The sequence below is a fragment of the Aythya ferina genome, assembly GCF_964211825.1.
Source record: "Aythya ferina genome assembly, chromosome: 3".
NCBI classification, from domain to species: Eukaryota; Metazoa; Chordata; class Aves; order Anseriformes; family Anatidae; genus Aythya; species Aythya ferina.
The window spans coordinates 48470585-48487972 of record NC_140298.1 but is presented as its reverse complement, the minus strand read 5'-3'; the positions used below and the strand labels follow the sequence as shown (position 1 = coordinate 48487972).

The window sequence follows — 17388 nt, the reverse complement described above, 5'->3', positions numbered from 1 at the left end:
TTATATTTATACGAATTCCTAAAATGAACCGAACTGTATTTTCATCTATAGGGCAGCAGAAAGTAGTTGGAAAAACACAGCGTTAGACCAGACACAAACACCTAGAGAAAGTTGCTGGGCAGTAAACGACAGCAAACATTTACAACACACCAGCTACCCTAGTGACCGACGTGGTCAGTATTTATACAAAGGCAGTCCTGGCACGTTGTACACAAATCCCTGCATGTTTAAAGCAATGCTGTCATTCACGTGAGAAGTGAGCTGAGAGAAAGAAAGCTGCAAACTCCTGCTTACATTGCTCCACACCCCTACTGCTTCCCTGCTCCAGTAGCTTCAAGTCTGTTGCAACTTGCTCGCAGTGCAAAGTGACTTAAGCACGAGCCAAGGCTATGATCGCCTGGTACAACTTCCTGGGCTGGACGCATCGCTGGTTTTCAAGAAACGCTCTGGGGCTTTTTTAAGACAGAGAGGGACGGGGAGAGGGAGTTTCTCTTCTCCTCCCACCTCTTATGATGGATTTGGGGTTTTCACGTAGCAGCAAGGTTACTGCCTAACACATATACCTGCATAAGGGACATCATCCCTAGAGCCCTACACACGGCATGGCAATATCCGTAACTCTTAGCAATACATGTCAGAGACCAAAACCTGCCTATGACATTGCTCACACAGACCGTCTTTTTTGGGGGGGGCTGCCTTTTCAGCAATCAGCCAGCACGCACTTGTTGAAAAATAAAATAAAATAACACACAAAGGGTTATTTCTTAGCTAAACAATGCCCCCTTGGAGTTTTCCCCGCACCGACCGCTGTCAGCCCAAGCACGGCTCACGGCTGCCGGGCTCTCAGCCTCCCCCGGCAGAGGCCGGCACGGAGGCGAGCAGCGGCGGGGCCGCCCCGCTCCTCCACCCTGCCCACGGCCGGGCTCCCGGCTACCTGTGACCGCCACCGGCCGCGCTCTCCTCTCTTCCTCCTCCTCCTCCTCCGGCTGCTCGCAGCGCGGAGCCCCGGGGTGGGGGGGGCGCAGGGCGACCCCCGGCGGAGCAAATGGCGGCCGGGGGGGGGGGGATGAAGCGGGTGGGTCCTGGCCGCCGCCCGCCGCGCCCCGCACGCCCGCTGGTTTGGAGGAGAGGGCGACTCGGTTGGCTGTTTATTATTATTATTATTATTATCAATTTTTGGTTTTTCTCTAAGCCGGCTCGACCGCACCTGAGGAGCCCTCCGGCCAGCCAGCCAGGGGAAGAGCACGTACCTGGCGCTGCTGAGCCTTGGCATGTGTGCCGCGCTGGGGGGCCGGGGCGGGAGCCGCGCCGAGCCGTGCCGAGCCTCCCCGCCCCGGGTGCCACTACTTTGCCCGCGCCGGGAGGCGGCCGGCTCGGGCGGGGCCGCCAGGCTCCACCCGCCGGGCGGCTCCGGGTGCCCCTCGCCTTCCCTCCCTGCCTCCCTCCCCTCCCCTCCCTGCCGCCATGTCACTTCCTCCCGGGGCGACCGGCCGGGGGGACCGCTCCCCGCGCCCCGCTCCCCGAGTGCGTCCCCCGCTGCGGGGAGGCACCGTGAGGGGGAGGCGGGCGGCAGCCATCCCGGCCCCGCTGCTCGCGGCTCGCTGCCAGGCGGCTCTCCCGAGGGGAGGACTGCCGGAGGCCGGGCTGTTCGGCACCCGGGGCATCGGGAGGGGAGCGTGCCGCGGATGGCAGCTGGTGGAAGGCGGCGTTACCGGCGCTGCGGGTCGAGCTGGAGAGCTCCGGGGGAGACTGGGCTGAGCTGTCGCGTCCCTGCTCCGTAACAGCCATGTGGCATCACTGCCCACCCTTAACGTAGATTTATGAATTTTAAGTGCATAAAGCAAACACCAAACCACAGAAGTTATGCTATGGAACAAATAGGATATAAGCAAGGCTTCCTAGGCTAGTCGCAGGAGCACATTCACTGTGGTATAAGAGGGAAGCATCCTGACTGAAACGCCCCACGTGGGAAGCACAGGACGTGAGGAGTCACAGGCAGCAGCGAGAGCAAGGCTGCTGCACAAGGGAGGACAGGCCTGGACTGACCACGGCACAGGCACTAACCTTGCCGGCCTGAGCACAGCACAGGGAGCAGGGCCTAGTTGATGAGCCCACCAACTTAAAGCAGTAAGCCCGGTGTGGAGCTTGCTCAGGCAGCCTGCTTAGGAGATAGGCTGCACGGAGGATCCATCCAGAAACAAGAGACAGAGACAGAGCTGACAGCACAGCCACCTGCTGCAATAGCTCAAGCAGGGGCTGAACATCCAGACCTGAGCTTAAACACAGTCCTGATCCATGGGCAGCGTGCAGGTCCCTGGTGAAGCTGGTCAGGGCATTAAGACCTGGTGGTGCCCTCAGGGCCCTGCCAGATTCATGCTGGTGGGGTGAATGAACATGTACTCTTCAAAGAGACTGAGATTTAGCACCCTCTGTCCCATCTAATCATGAAGGATTGAATCCAGCTCACTGACGTCCTCAGGCTAGTGGTCTGAAGGGAGGTTGGTAAGGAATATTTCTGCAGCCATACTTTAAAAGACTGATCCTGTGGGTACACTTTTAAAAGGGACACTTCCAGGCAGGGGGAGCAAACTGTAATCCCTCAGTGAGGTACTCAGTAACACCCCCTACTAACTAGTTTAAGCAGCTTTGTGTGCTACACCTACAGATTTTCTGGATCTTAGCCAAAGGTCCATAGGCATCTCACTCAGGGTCTAGGTGTCTTCCTGAGAAAAAAGCATTCAACAGTCAGGCATCCAGTGCTGAGTGTGGTAGTGCCTGAACATCTTTTCTGATCTGGCCTTGAGACCAAACTCTCCGTAGCTGATTATTTGTATGTTCCTCATTTTCTGGAAAATAATAACAAAAATCTGTCTTCTTGTTTTCATTAGTATTAAGCTACAGCTGGATGTAGCGGGATTTGTGGACACTTTACACCTGAGAAAAATCTCCAGTGGGTAGATAAATCCTAGTTTTGATGCACTGCATCTGTTTATCAAAAGTCTGTCCAGGAAAGTGGAAATAATAAAAACCTTTTACTTAAATTAGGGTTTTAAAAGTAAATGCATAAGTCTTACCAAGCCGTTAGATTCCATGGTAATTACTGAGGCTGAAAAGCCCATCGCAAAAAAATGTCTCTGTAGTTAAAAGCAAGGTTTGTCATGTCTTCTCTGTGTATTTTTAAGGGCTATGAACATGGACAGTAAAAAGGAATCAGATTAACTTTCTCTTTCCTTAAGCTCTACCTCCAGAGCACTGAATAATGTATATTAAGATTTGTACAGTTAATTAAAAATCTCACCATATGGCCAAGGGCAGCTAAATTAAGTTTCATCAAGTCTCAGTTTTGGCATTTCGTTCTTCTGAGTGCTTGAGTTTGCACCCTCACTGAAGCTCTTTCTTTGTTGCTCGTGGGCTTATTTACATTGGGCACGTCTCAAGAGTAGCGTCAGGAATTTACACCAGTCACAACTCTCTGCTGCAACCCCATGTCTCACTGTGCATGAAATGGGCAACTTTCAACTAGTTTCTCTGGATGAAAAAAAAAAAAAAAAAAAAAAAAAAAGCAAACAAGCCCTCCTGCTGGGCTAGGTGTGCACTCAAATCAGTAAGGCACCAGGTATGTGGTTCAAGCTATGGCAGCCTGGTGGAAAAAGTATCACTCACAGAGTTGAAGCTGCTAGACTGCTGGGGTGTGTGCTGTATTGGGATGTGTGGTGATACACTACCATGTGCAGCTGGACACAAGAAGACCAGTTTGCTACTGCTGCATGTCTTATTATTAGATTCTCTGATGTCTTATACGGTGCGTGCTATAAATGACACATTTCCTGAATTTAAAACATTTGTAATGTTCCTCTTCTATGCAGGCTGAGTGTAATAAAGGCTTTACTGCCAGCTATCCCTGCGTGCAGGCAATAACAGGAAGTCTTTCCTGTACTTGGCTTATCTGTCTTTATGAAATCTGTGGGAAAGTAGTTGTTTCTGAGATCTCTGCTTCTTTTTGGGGCTTGATTAAAATCAGCTAACACGTTCCAGAATTTGTAAGGATTGATGCATACAGCCCAGCTGATTTTTTTTTTCCTTTAATAAACCAAATAAAAATAGATGTGCATAGGTTAATATATGCTAACAGTTTATTTAAGTATTGAAAACAAAAATGAAAAGTACTGATATAATGCACAGTTGTAATGATAAAAGTCCTAACACAGATGCAGGGGTATCAATATAAATATGCCAATGTGGGATGGCAGTGAAAATCGCACAGTTCCAGCCCAAGTAACTAGATTTACTGGGCAAGATTTTCTACCTCAGCTATACAGTAGATCCACTGCCTTCACAGGAAAACAAAACAAAAACAAACACAAAAACTCACTTCCTTACACAGAAGCTGCACAGTACCCGTAAATGGAAATCCTGATAAAACTAAATCGTGAGCCACAATTAAGATTAGAATAGATTCATTCTTTAATTGAATATGCATTAGCAAGAGAGCCACGTTAGATGCATTACAAAAATTTTAGCTCCATACTGTCAAACTTGACCCTGTGCAAAGGCTAGTACATGGAGAAAGACTACTGGCAGAGCTGTGAAAAAAAGGAGTCAATCATTTTAAATCAATACCATTCTGCTAACAAATACCAAGGATCATATCATATGAAAAGTTTTCAGAATTATCCTTTACAAAATTAGATTTGATATTTTCCCAGCTACTGACATCCACAAAATAAGCACTCCTCACACACACGCAAGTAGACTTTCCATGACTGTTTTAAGCACCCATTGTGACCCTACCTATAAGGAGAGGAAGGACCTTTGTTTCTTTCTCCACACACATCTAATATGAAATACTACAGATTTTTTACACTCTTTCTTAAAGATGATTTCTGTGTGGACCTCTTCAGGCCCAAAATTGTTGGCTCAGGTGACTGGCTTTAGAGTATCTGTGTATGCAAACGAAAGAGCAGATTTTTTTCAGACAGTCTGCAAAACTACATGCACAGGAGGTGCTAAGCAACCTGAACTTAAATCTTAGGCAGAAAAGTACAAATATCCCAAATCCATTAGTGTAAGAACTGAAGTCAAACATACACAGCAGGGTGGTGTTGCCAACTAAATGGCAAGCTCTGCCTGGAGAGCAAGGCTGCCATTTTCTCTGCCAAGGCACGGTACAGTCTGTTTTACTAACATTGATCTTGATTGATTTTATTTGTATTACAATATAAACTTATAATGATGGTTCATGCTGTACACACACACACACATAAACACCACTGTGGCAATAGGAAATCTTGCAGGTCTGTTCAAACATGGTTCAGAGAGTAACAAAAGTGTGAGGGCTTCAATGGCACCTTGGACATGCAAAGATGCCAACATCTGCTACTGTCATGGTCACGGGTATGGGGTGTGTGTGTGAAATTTGTCTAAGATCTTGAAGGAAAGATCACTTTGGAGCTGCAAAGTAAATGATGTTTATGATGTGTAGTGGGTACTCAGGAAACCACCACTCTTCCAGAAGCAGACAGAAGAAACAGTGTAGAATAAAATCCTAGTCTGTATGGCTTGGAAGCTGGAGTCGCTCCGACTGTAATAACAAATGCTGCTTATGCACAACACTGTTTACATCAAGTTTACCAGGGAAGAGGCAGGCTGGCTGCTCTCCAGGTCTTCAAGGGCAGTACCTAATCTGCATACACAGGCTTGAACAATCAGAAACAAATCCACACGGCCATTTTTTTTTTTTTGCTTGTATATTTCCTTACCTAAAAGAGGAAATTATTTCAGTGAAATAATTTCATAATAATTTTCAGTGAAATAATAGCTGAAGACAAGGCTACTTTATATTTCAATAGTGTGTAGAGATGGGCTGTGTGAGACTGCCACTTGAAACTTTTGCACACTTACAGAAAAGGATAATCCCTGCAATCAGCAGATGCTGCTTGATCTAGTTTGTAGTGAACTCTGTAGCAGTGTCCTCTATCTGTGGATGGCTGCGTGCTCACCCTGCCCATAAAAACAGAAGCTGTAAGCCACACTTAAAGAATTCATCTTCTTTCTGCCAAGGAGCAATGCTAGCTCTATTGCCAAATTTAAACTGAAGCTAGCATTTGATTATCTCTTTGTCATCCAAGTACACAGAAGTGGAAAGGTCATTAAAAAAAAATAAAAATCTTTTAACAAGTGGCAGGCAGAATACTAATCCTTACGTGATGCTCACTGACTAACATGCCCACAGCAGCGCCTCTCACCGACCCTGCACCATGTTTGCCATAGTGAAAGTACAGGGCACAACACAACTCTTGTCTTGATCAGCTGTTGCAGTCTCTATCCAATGTTTTGTTATTGTGCTACCTTTCTAAAGATTGCCTTATCTGAAGGGAACATCAAGGAGCTATATAGTTCCCAAAGAAAATTGTGGGTTAAACCCTAGTTTAGGTAGCAGGAAATATCCACTGTGCAGCAGTCTTTACCTGAATGGTGTGTGTGTGTACGTATGTATGTGTATATATATATATATATATATTATTTCTGTGCAGTTGGATGTATTTGAAGAACTGATTTCTGCCAAATTTTATTCTGCATAGTTTAATGGAACTCAGTAATTATTCATAAAACCCCCACACTTTAGAGACAGTCTGAGAAGAATGGTTATTGAAGATTTGAGGACTAAATTTAGTGGTGCACCTTATAAACTAAGGTACTGAGTGAGAGCAAAGCTGACCCCTGAAAAATGGAGATAACTGACATTCAGTGCTGTTGATTTTTTTTTTTTAAATGAGCCAGTGGTTGAGGAAATAGACTTTTATATAAAAAGGCATTAGCTAAAAGCTAATTGGATAAAAGCTGAATGCTTACAGTTCTTGTAAATGTCTGTTATGCACATTAAGGAATGAAAAAAGTGGGGACAAGATCTTTGATACCAAACTGCAGAAACAGATTGCAAAATAAATGGTAACAGGGGATGCGGAGACAAACAGCATTAGAAGCCCAGGGTTAGAGAAAAGGGGGTAAAAGACTCTGAAAAGGTTTTGTATTGATTTTGCCTCAGACTGCCAAATACTTGTGATACCTTTGAAAAAATATAGCATGCTATACACTTAGACTGCCTTATCCTGCTAAATGCAGCAAATCTGTGTGTCCTATGTGACATTCATATGGGGCACTACTTTCCCTCTCTTTTCCTCCTGTTAATCTTTCTACCCCTCTGAAGCTGTGGTTTTTGGAACTTACACATTTCTAGTGTCACATCAGGAGACAAGTCTCCTGCCTCGACACTTTAGTCCTTTGTTTTTTATGATTTGGCCTGATTTTGCTCTCAGCAGCATTTCATTGATTTCAGCAGACACGCACACTGTGACACACTCCTGAACTGAGTCTTGCATAAGGATGCTGTAAGAAAAATACTGAGTTATAGAGAAAAGGTACATAGCTCTTGAATACAAAATGCTTAAATGAGCATGGAAAACATTAAAAAGAAAAAGAAAAAAAAAAAGAAAAAGAAAAAAAAAAAAAAAAGGATATTTTTACATAATATAACTGGAAATCTCAGTAAGGCATCTGATTACCCCTTGGCAAGAATCACTCCAAACAAAACAGAGACAGGAAATGAAAAGCAGGCTGGACACCTGTGAGAAAAATGACAGAGTAGTTCTCAGGAGCCCTGGCCTAATAGTGCTAGGGCTATTTAAGACACCACGGTGCTCTTCAGACAGGCTGTAAGGACAAGAAAACACTGTTGAAAGAGTGATGCTGTACTTTCTGAAGCTGAATTGGCTCAATGTGGAAGTTTTCTGAGTGCCTTGCTGGCATCTACTAATCATGTACCTTTGAATCCTTAGCTGTAAAACTTTATGGGTTTGGTTCCAATTCTATACCATGCCATGCTGGCCTGCAGTCTGTGCATGGGGCAAAACTTAAAACTACTTGCCAGGGATCTAAGAAAGGCATATAATGCAGGGATAGGATACTTTTGTCCAGGGGCAAACTGAGTTATGATAGCACAACTTGTCCCCTTCCAAGACACTGCCAGCCAGTGGCAGAGCCTCTCCACGACCACTGCAAGAGCAAAAAGATCATGCTATTTGTATGAGTTTGCTTTGGCCTTCAACTGCCCCTGTGTGCTGTCTGAATTTTTGTCTGTCTCGGTGTTAAGTGTGGCCTCCAGCACAAACCACAGAGATGCCCCAGCACTGCTGCAGGATAAGGGCCCTGATTCTCCATGAGCACTAAAATCAGCCCTTCTGCCGTTGTTTCATAGCACAAACTGCTCCCCCCCGGATCTTCCTCCCCTCAGTTCTTTGACTGTGAAAAGCTCAGGGTCTGTGGATAGCTCGGGGCGTGCCAACAGGGTGTGGAGCTAGTCAGCAGGCCGAATCCAGCACGGGGTGGTGGTGAATTAAAGGCTGTTTATTCAGATGATTCCTTTGTGGTCTACATGAAATTGCACTTGTGAATTTGCAATCGCAATCCACTTCCTCTGGAAAAATCACTGCAATTGATAGTAATTAGCAACCTCTTACAAAGCTCTGGCAGGCTGTCCCGAAACCAATCCTCAAGTTCTCTGGGCATGGCACTGCCTGAGGCAGCTGGTCCCTTGTTACCATTTAATACATTCCTCAGGCCTGAGGCGAAGGCCCCACTCCAAACACCTGTCCAGTGGGAAACTGTGCTAAGTGACCTGATGGCTAAATGCCCAAATGGCTCAGCCAGAAATCGGACAGTTCTCCCACTCGGCCTGGAGGCACAAACCTCTGGGAGATGGCCACCTAAACCCAGCCTTGCTGCTGGCTGGTAGCAGTACTAAGGCAGTACCTTTGAATAGTTGCTGAGACAGACCTCACGAGAGGTTTGCCTGCTTCACAGATGGGACTCAAACACCCATGACCTTATGTCAGACGGGTCTCACAACCACAAGTTTAGATAATCCCTCCTGGAAACCATTACATGTGGTCCGCAGAGTGGACTGTTTTCTGGGAAATACTGACTCTAACCCAGTATCGGAATTTGACTAAGTATGAGCTTGCGTTAGAAGAAGGCATAAAAAGGTCTTTAAAAACATCAACAAAGTGGTTTTATGGAAAGTACAGAAGGAAATACAAAGTGCCAAAGCTGAATGCAGCATGTCAGATATTTTTCCTATGCCATATTCAGAACTGATTGGGCCAAAGGACATGGGTTGCTGCTAAGACACACCTCTTACGCTGCAGGCTATCCTCAATGTAATCCTACTACCAGTGTCATTTACCACATGAGTTCAGGTACCTGCAACCTCAAGTCACCGAACGTTAGCAAAAGGCTTTTTGTGCACACACGGCCTGGTGAGCCTATTTCCTGGAAATGCCAGCTCAGACCCAGCCCTTTGGTGCAGCAACAGGTTTAACACAACTGTTTTCAAAGCGATTTCACACTGACTTATTCATATTCTCCATTCCACTAGCAACGTTATTAACCCTATAACCTGCCCTTTCCCCCTCAGTCTGAATAACACAGCCAATGTCATTTCTGACCCACCAACCACCAGCAGATGACTAAGAGTCACCAGTCCAGGAAACTCAGAGCTCTGGGATCTGTCACCTGGCAATTGAAGCACAAAACAGTCTACATAAACACTCCGAGTGTATGGCTTTTCACACTTTCTTTGAACCACTGGTGTCCTAAGTCTTATCATTACCATCAACACAGCCTGCTGCCTTCAAGGCACAGTAGCCATAACAGTAGCATGAATCAGAATTAGCTACGCTAACTGCAGTAAATCGACAGCACTGAGCAATCCCATTTCATTAATATCAGCATCTCATCACCAGCTGCTCCTTGGAGACAGATGGCTGTAGCTGACTCCCAAAGCTTTGCTTTCTCTTCCCACCCACAATGAGTTGAAGCATTTGAGACATCAGTGACCGAGTAGTCTGAGTTTGTTTGTACACTGAAAATGTCCTCTTCTGTCCTGTTGCTGTCTTTTCCCATCTAATTTCCTTAATAAGGGTAAAAATAAATAAATAAATAAATAAATAAATAAATAAATAAATAAATAAATAAATAAAGGTGTTTTCAACTTTCAGCACAAATAAAAGAATTCCTAAACCCATGGCTGAAAAATCTTCTTAACAAGAGCACCATTAAAAGATCTGCATTGGCCACTATGATACTGGCATGACAACTAAAAAAATAAATGGTGGAGGGAAATCTTTCTACTTGGTGAGTAGAAAATGTATTATTTTTTTCCCTGTATTAATTCAAATACCATACTTAGGCAAAGAAATGCACATAGAAAATAAATCCTCTGCATTGTAAAACAACTGCAGCCCTAGTTGGACCCTGCATCCTGCACTGAGTTGTGCCACAGGAACCTCCCCAAAATCCATTTGAAATTAGTTAAGCTCCTGTGAAGACAAGGGGATATGCCAGCACTCCGTTTTGTTCAGGGTGTCTTATAGCCAGTCACATACATACCAAGACATACGGAGTTTCAAACAGCAGAGCACTGCATATGCAGGGGCCTCCATTGTGTGGAAACAAGTGAGTTTTGCACAACCCCTCTGTAAAGGCTCATGCCAAGAGCAGTATGCTTTATCCAACAGCCAAAAGAGGTTCCTGGGCTTCTGTGCTGAATCACTGTACATCACAGCTGGAGGGGTCCAACGTCCTTCATAGGATTTTGTGGATTTTGCCATCGAGTTCCAGTTCTTCTCTTAGTGGAACAGGACCTTGTGAGACTCTGATGCACCCCCAGGATGCATCCAGCTTGCTTCAGACTGCTGTTCTGTACACTACACTAGAGCTCACAACAGTGGATGGAGGGAGGAAATACCAGCCACTTGGGCTGCACCATGAACAGTCTTCTTTTGCTGTAACTCTGGGCAATACGAAGCACAATGCGGCTTTGTAGGAACGGCTAATATATTATTAATGCTCCACAGCAAGCAGTGACAGGCCTGGGCAACAGAAGTTGTTTAATTTTGTACACTGTATTTTATTATAAATGTGTTCAGGAATCTAAAAAGCCATTTCTGAACTAAGAAATGAAGACAAACAAACAGATAACATGCATTTTCCCCACCAAAAAAAAAAAAAAAAAATAGCTCTTGAGAACCTTCTTTAGAAAAAAATTTTCACTTAAAGCAATTCTAGTTAGTTCTTTTTTCTTCTTCTTCTTTCAGCTTCTCATATCCTAAAATTGTGCCTAGAAACTGGTTATTAAGACTGTATTTTTGGAAGCATGGCCATCCGTACTTTTAAAGTAATTTAGAGCAAATTACTTTATATTAGATGTTAGCAGCAAATGGGAGCCAGCACAGCACAGTAATGGCAGAGGGAGTGGGTTAGTAGAGAGCACATGCTCATGAGGGAAAATACAGGAAGGAAAAACTTCCTTGACTTCAAACATCGGCACTAATGATCACCTCACACTACAGTGTCTAGCACTCAAGCTGATAAAAATAGAGTTATTAAGAAGATCCTTAAGTGTTTATGGACCAGTTGATTGCGTCGTCTTAATTAGGCATGAGTTGAATTCCTTAACGTTGCATTCAGCCCACTACCTGAGTGACTGCAAATCACTTTGGGGAAGGTCGTGGCTGCTCTGCTTGAGGGTGATGTGAGGGCAGGCGTTGATAGGTCGGACCTGCAGCTCAATAGGGAAGAAGATGCACCCTGTCCTGACATGCACCTGGTCAGTGCAGTGTACAGGAAACCTTGCCTTCTGCTGGCTAAACATTTACCAGGGCATGAACTATGAACTACGAACAACTTCAGGGTTAGCTGCTGTAAACCTGACAGCTTCATGGATTTCCAAAGCACTAGGTACTGATTTATATCAGAGGAGACTGTGGACCCTTGACTGTACTCTACCAACTTAATTAAGGGTCTTTTTATCAGACAGACTCAGGAAAACCTTGCAGGGACACTTTCAGATGTTATTGGTCTCCTGGCTGTCTCTCCTGCCCTCTTGGGTTTGCAGATCCTCTAGGAGAGGCAGGAACAACATGTGTCTGTGTCTTAACTGCCCCAAGGCATAGCACAAGGTTTCAACAAAATCACCCCAGAGGCAAACTGTTCAGTGCTCACTGCTCTTGGGGATGAAGTGAGTAACAGAAGAAGGGCAGGGTGCATGGACAGGCATGGTAGTGTCTTCAGCCACCTCAGAAATATTCCTTAGAGCATGTTGGCCAGTGTCCTCACTGCAATCAGACCTGCACAGAGAGGTAAGGTAGACACAGTGACTGCCTCCCATCCACTCTCCTGAAGAGGGAAGGAGTAAAAAGAGGCAACAGAACTTGAAATGATTCTGAATAGCAAGCAGTGCTTACAGCACGAGATGACACAATTCCTAGGGCTAGTAAGTGCTTTGATACACTGCTTCAGTTTACATTCATATGCTACACACAAACAGTAAAAGGTACAGTATAAGGTCAAATAAAGATGCAAATGCCAGAATGAAAGCAGCCTGTGCAAACTTAATGCCTTCTCATATGGTTACTTCTCTTAGGTTACTTACATGTTTCCAAGGTTTCAGTTTCTATGGCCAGCCCCTTCCCTTTTTCAGAGTACAGCACAAGCAGGCCTCATTTACTGAGAAATTATTCAAAATTGGCTTTTCTTCAGCGTGTGTGGCAACAACACTAGCTGCATAATGTTTAAACCCTCGTGGGCACTTCAATGGTACTGGCTCTTTGAATATCCACATTTATTTTCACAGCTCATCTGCAAAGTGAAGCCAAGAGCATGAATCAGATTCTACCACCCTTACTCTAATCAGTGAGTAGCTTCCTTCATGATTGCTGGTGCTACTCTTCAGAAAAAGGGAAGAAAATTCGGGGCCCTTTTAGAGCTGGTGTGTTTGTGCACCTCCTCCAAATGGCCTCCGTGCACCAGAAAGGTGTGTGGGCAGGTGATACTCATCATCTGTGATGAGTTGTGTTCTCATCAGAGAAATATAAATTAACTTAATTACAAGTTCATACAAAGAGTATGAATTGTCAGCTATAGAAGGATGTGTCATTAAATCCAGATTTTGCACATGGAGTTTTCCCATTACCTTATGTACAGTTTCTAGTCACATAAGTCCTCATACACAGCCTCTTTCAGTAATGATGCAAGGCACTCGCAGCCAGCAGAGATTGAAGTGTGCAGACATAGCCTGAAAACAGAGACAGAGGAAAGAGGATGAAATTGTCATTATCATCCTACTTAACAACTTCCTCTGTACTACAAAACAGGACATCTGATAACCCAGCCGTTTACGTGTACAGGGCGAAAACACTGTCATTTAGATATAGTAGCTATTATTGTTAACAATGAAAGCTGTGGAGTCAGGATGTAAGAGGCAGTAACACCGAAAGGAAAGAGCATGCCTAACGCTCACCTTCAGAGCAAAACTCTTCCAATTATAAATAACCCAAGAAAATTTATTTTTCAAATTGAAATTTCCTATCAGTGCTTGCTCTTTGAGAAAAAAATCTTGGAAGAATTATAAGGTGCTTGCTTTGTTTGTTTGCTTAAGATAATAAGAAGTAAAAACTGAAACAAAACCACCCATTAGGGTTGTTTTCTTTTTCTCCTACTAAATGAGTAATGTTGAATAATATTTGGAGCAACTGTAGCTCCGCAGAAGCTTACTACAGAAGGAGATATTTGTCACAGAGGAATTCTGCCAGAGAGTTCTGCAAGAACATGCTAATGGGTTTTGCTCTGGGCCAGAAAAGTAGCCAGAGGCCAGGGATGATGTATATCACAGTGGTTCTGACTTCCCATGTTGGCTAACGGATTCACAGCAAAGTGCATTTATCGACGCAAAGACTACTTTTGAATGAGTCCTGTTCAAAGCGTTGGTGGTAGGCTTATGGTATCACTGTTTCTGAAGTCTGCAATGCAAAAGTTCATGGTGTCTGTAATTGGGAAGTAATGATGGCATAAGGTTGTGTATTAAAAGCTTGTTTTTCCTTTCTTAGTGGGATAGAACATGAATGAACTGCACAGGCTTTATAGCTACATGAGAACATTTTTTAAGTTTTCTCTCAGAGTATGAAATTCTCAGGGTCTCCAGAAACATTAAGGCTTATTTTGGAGAAATGGTGTCTGATGAGGCATTGCTCTCTGCAGAGCGGAAGCCCTAAGGCCACTTACCCAGTGGTGCTGACATCTGCTGCTGGGTTTTCCACTAAGCAGTTTCCTAAATTGTTATGTGTGTATTTGAAACCCACATTAAATATGCCTGTATTTTCTGTCCACTAAGTATTCATTTTTGTTTTCTTATGAAAAAAATCCTGTAAGAAGCTTGAGGTTTTTTTTTTTTTTAATTTTATTTATTACAGAAAGAAATGACAACTCTCTAGATGCTGTAGAGTAGTACATGTTCCAAGACATATATATAGGAGATAAAACCAAAAGTGCTATGTGGGATAGCTTCTTAATATTCTACTGAATGTCCCAAGAATGCAATTTATTTAGTTGCTATTAGGTGGTAGTTCTAGGGAAAATACTCAAAAAATGCTTTAGTGGCAGAGAAGACAAAATCACATTTAAGCTTTAGGTTTCTTAGATTCTGAAATAAAGAGTGAAATTAGCTCTTTAAAAAATGTGTTTCCCATTTGTATTTAAAAAAGTTATTATCTAGGAACATAGTTTATATTCTGCCAATCACCATAGTACATTACTTCAATAAAAAAAGAAGCAAAAAGGGTTTTTAAAAATCCCCATGAACGAAGTGAGAGAATATAAGGATGTGATTATCTAGCATTATCTTAAACACTGGCACTTACTGATAAACAGCTATTATAATCCCCTCTGGAAAACTCTTGCTATTCCTTCCTTGCCAACAAATAGGGTCCAGCATGGAACCTGGCAGACTGAAGACCAAGATCGCTGAAAACCATCTCCATGTCTTCCTCCTCTCACCTTTTCTCTGGGTGCTAGATGCTTGGAAGCTGTATGAAGTGAGGACGTTGGTCCCATGATCTGTACAGCATCAGGCTACTGCAACAGAAACAAATTGGGCTGCAATCAGCTGTGATAAATGCCCTCCATTAGCGACATGGGAGTTGTGCTGCCTGTGTCCTAGTGATCTTTAAATAGTAGCCGAAAGCAGGCTGCTTGCGGCTGATGCCATCCCACCAGTGTGAGATATTTAACTGAGATACCCGAGCTGGGAGTGCGGTTGCTCCAAACTTCATTAGCAGTCAGGGGAGACACAGGGAGACAAATGATGAAACTGAATCAGATCATTTTGGCAATTTTCATCACTGATGTATTTTAATTAATACCAACCTCATTCTCCCCATTAGTTGGTAGAAACAACACCCCCATGACAACACAGAGCAATGCGCAGCTTTTGGGTTGGAATCCCACAAACTTCATGCTGCCTGTAAAAGCCCCAAAAGAGAGAGCAGGGAGAAGCAAATCCATTTATCACAGCTACCTATCCAAATGTATCCAATTCTTCTTCCCTTAAGTTAATAGGGAACTTCTGGTCTCAATTTAAAGTGGGAATTAAGACCGAAGACTGGATGCTTAATGTTTTGTGTAGCCATCATTTGATGACAAACCAAGGCTGTTTAGCCTCCTTTGCTTCATCTCTCTGACTTTTCTCTGTATCGCTGTATTCCCCAATAGCTTGGTGAGAATTTAATGTAGCTACCTAGTTTTTTTGTTTGTTTGTTTGTTTTTCCTAGCTTCCTTGTCTGAATCTGTTTGTGCAGCTGTCAGTCCTCCTGCAGAAGCTCTTCAATGTTAGCCAATTTCAACCAGGTTTGACCAAGACAAAAAGATACTGAAGATGCTACATTTATAAAAAACAGACTGCCAGTCAGGCAGAAACCCTGTTCATAGCCCTACTGAGGAAAAACCTTCATCGTTAGATCAATCCTTGTTAGGCACTGGAGCACCTGGGGAGGCCAAGGGAGGAGGTAATTTATGCTGCTGTCAGCACATGTTCAGCAGTAACCTTGTTGTACTGGGTCTGGCTAGGATGGAGTTAATTTTCTTCATAGCAGCCTGAATTATGCTGTGTTTTGCATTCATGCCTAAAACAGTGTTGATAGCACAGCAGTGCCTTGGCTGTCACTGAACAGTGCTTGCAGAGTGCTGGGGCTTTCTCTGCTTCTCTGCAGCCCAGCAAATAGGCTGGGTGTGAGCAAGGGGCTGGGAGGGGACACCGTGGGGACAGCTGACCTGAACTGACCAAAGGGATACTCCATGCCATATCACGTCATGCTCAGCATTGAAGACTGGGAGGTTTTCTTTCTAAAGTAGCTGTTGCTTGGAGACTGACTGGGCATTGGTCTGATTGTGGGAGGTGGTGAGTGATTGCTTTTACATCACTGTTTTTTTTTTTCTTTCTCTTTCATTCAGTTATTACAGTTATTAAACTATCTTTATCTCAACACTTTTTTTTTTTTTTTTTTTTTTTAATTCGCTGGTCAGGATCAACCCACCACATTCATCTACATCTACATGAGATCTACTGATAGAAATATAGATAAACCTGAAGGATAAGGAACTGAAACATTTCACAAACAAATAAGTTACCAAACTGGAGTTATTCAAACCCATCAAGCTATCAGATTCTTCGAGTATAGCAGTTCTACAGTACTGTAAAGTAGTTTTTTTTTTTTTTTTTTTTAAAAAAAGATTTGTAGCCTTTGGAAAAAAAATATTACAAAATATACAAACATGTTCAAGAGTGATTACCAAAGGATGTTCCTATAGTTGCTCAATGTGCATGCGTTCTATGATACACAGCAGTGGACAGCTAGCATTGTATAAATGCAGAAAATGAGCAAGATAATCAGAAAAAAGTGTAGAGACCTGGTAAATTGGAAGTGCATCTCTCAGAAACAAGGCAAGGAAGGCTTTGGGAGATGTACACCATCACAGTATGATTTTGAAGTGCCAGCATGATGTGTCTGTGAAGAGCATGCTGTGATCCTGGCCCTTGTCAGAAATGTCTCCAGCAGAGCCATAGCATAGTGGCATGAAGGCCATGGTGAGACCATGCATGGCCATATGCAAAATTCTGTCACTCATACTTGAAAAAAATAACTTGATTATAGGATGGTTAGAGAAATGGTGAACCAAGCTTTTGAGCTCGGCCTACTTAGCCTAAGAAAACAAATGGAATCTCCACAGAGAAGGGAGGGAGTAGGAAACACAAATGGGGAAAAGAAAACTTCAAACTTACAAATCATATTGTTAAAAAAAATAATTAAACTAGCCATTAATTTATTGGAATGAAAGCATTTCTCACCATTTGTGGCTGGAATCAGGTTCCAGAATTGCCTTGCAATGAAAGTAAATGAGACTGGAAAAAAAAATTGTTTGCAAGAGCACTCTGCAAGGCCTCTTGCATCGCAAGGGGCCTGTGGTAGCAGGCTGGACACAGCAAACTAATAAGACCTT

General features: G+C 43.6%; 1 protein-coding gene and 2 long non-coding RNA genes across 4 annotated transcripts in view; 1 reads left to right on the top strand and 2 right to left on the bottom strand.

Annotated features, from left to right (window-relative positions):
- Positions 1-1377, bottom strand: part of AGPAT4 (1-acylglycerol-3-phosphate O-acyltransferase 4) — a 77288-nt gene extending 75911 nt beyond the window's left edge. The window contains exon 1 of one of the 2 annotated variants that reach the window (XM_084512941.1): positions 1251-1377. The gene's annotated coding sequence lies outside the window, so the exon portion shown is untranslated. The remainder of the gene's footprint in view (positions 1-1250) is intronic. The other variant, XM_084512942.1, reaches the window with a different exon arrangement.
- Positions 1378-4440: 3063 nt separating this feature from the next.
- LOC311434443 lies at positions 4441-8749 on the bottom strand. Its single transcript, XR_014691498.1, has 4 exons — positions 8675-8749; positions 5902-6000; positions 5632-5759; positions 4441-4583 (listed from the first exon to the last, which is right to left on the bottom strand). It is a non-coding gene; the product is annotated as an uncharacterized lncRNA (long non-coding RNA).
- LOC311434442 lies at positions 8428-10066 on the top strand. Its single transcript, XR_014691497.1, has 2 exons — positions 8428-8497; positions 9473-10066. It is a non-coding gene; the product is annotated as an uncharacterized lncRNA (long non-coding RNA).
- Positions 10067-17388: the final 7322 nt, after the last annotated feature.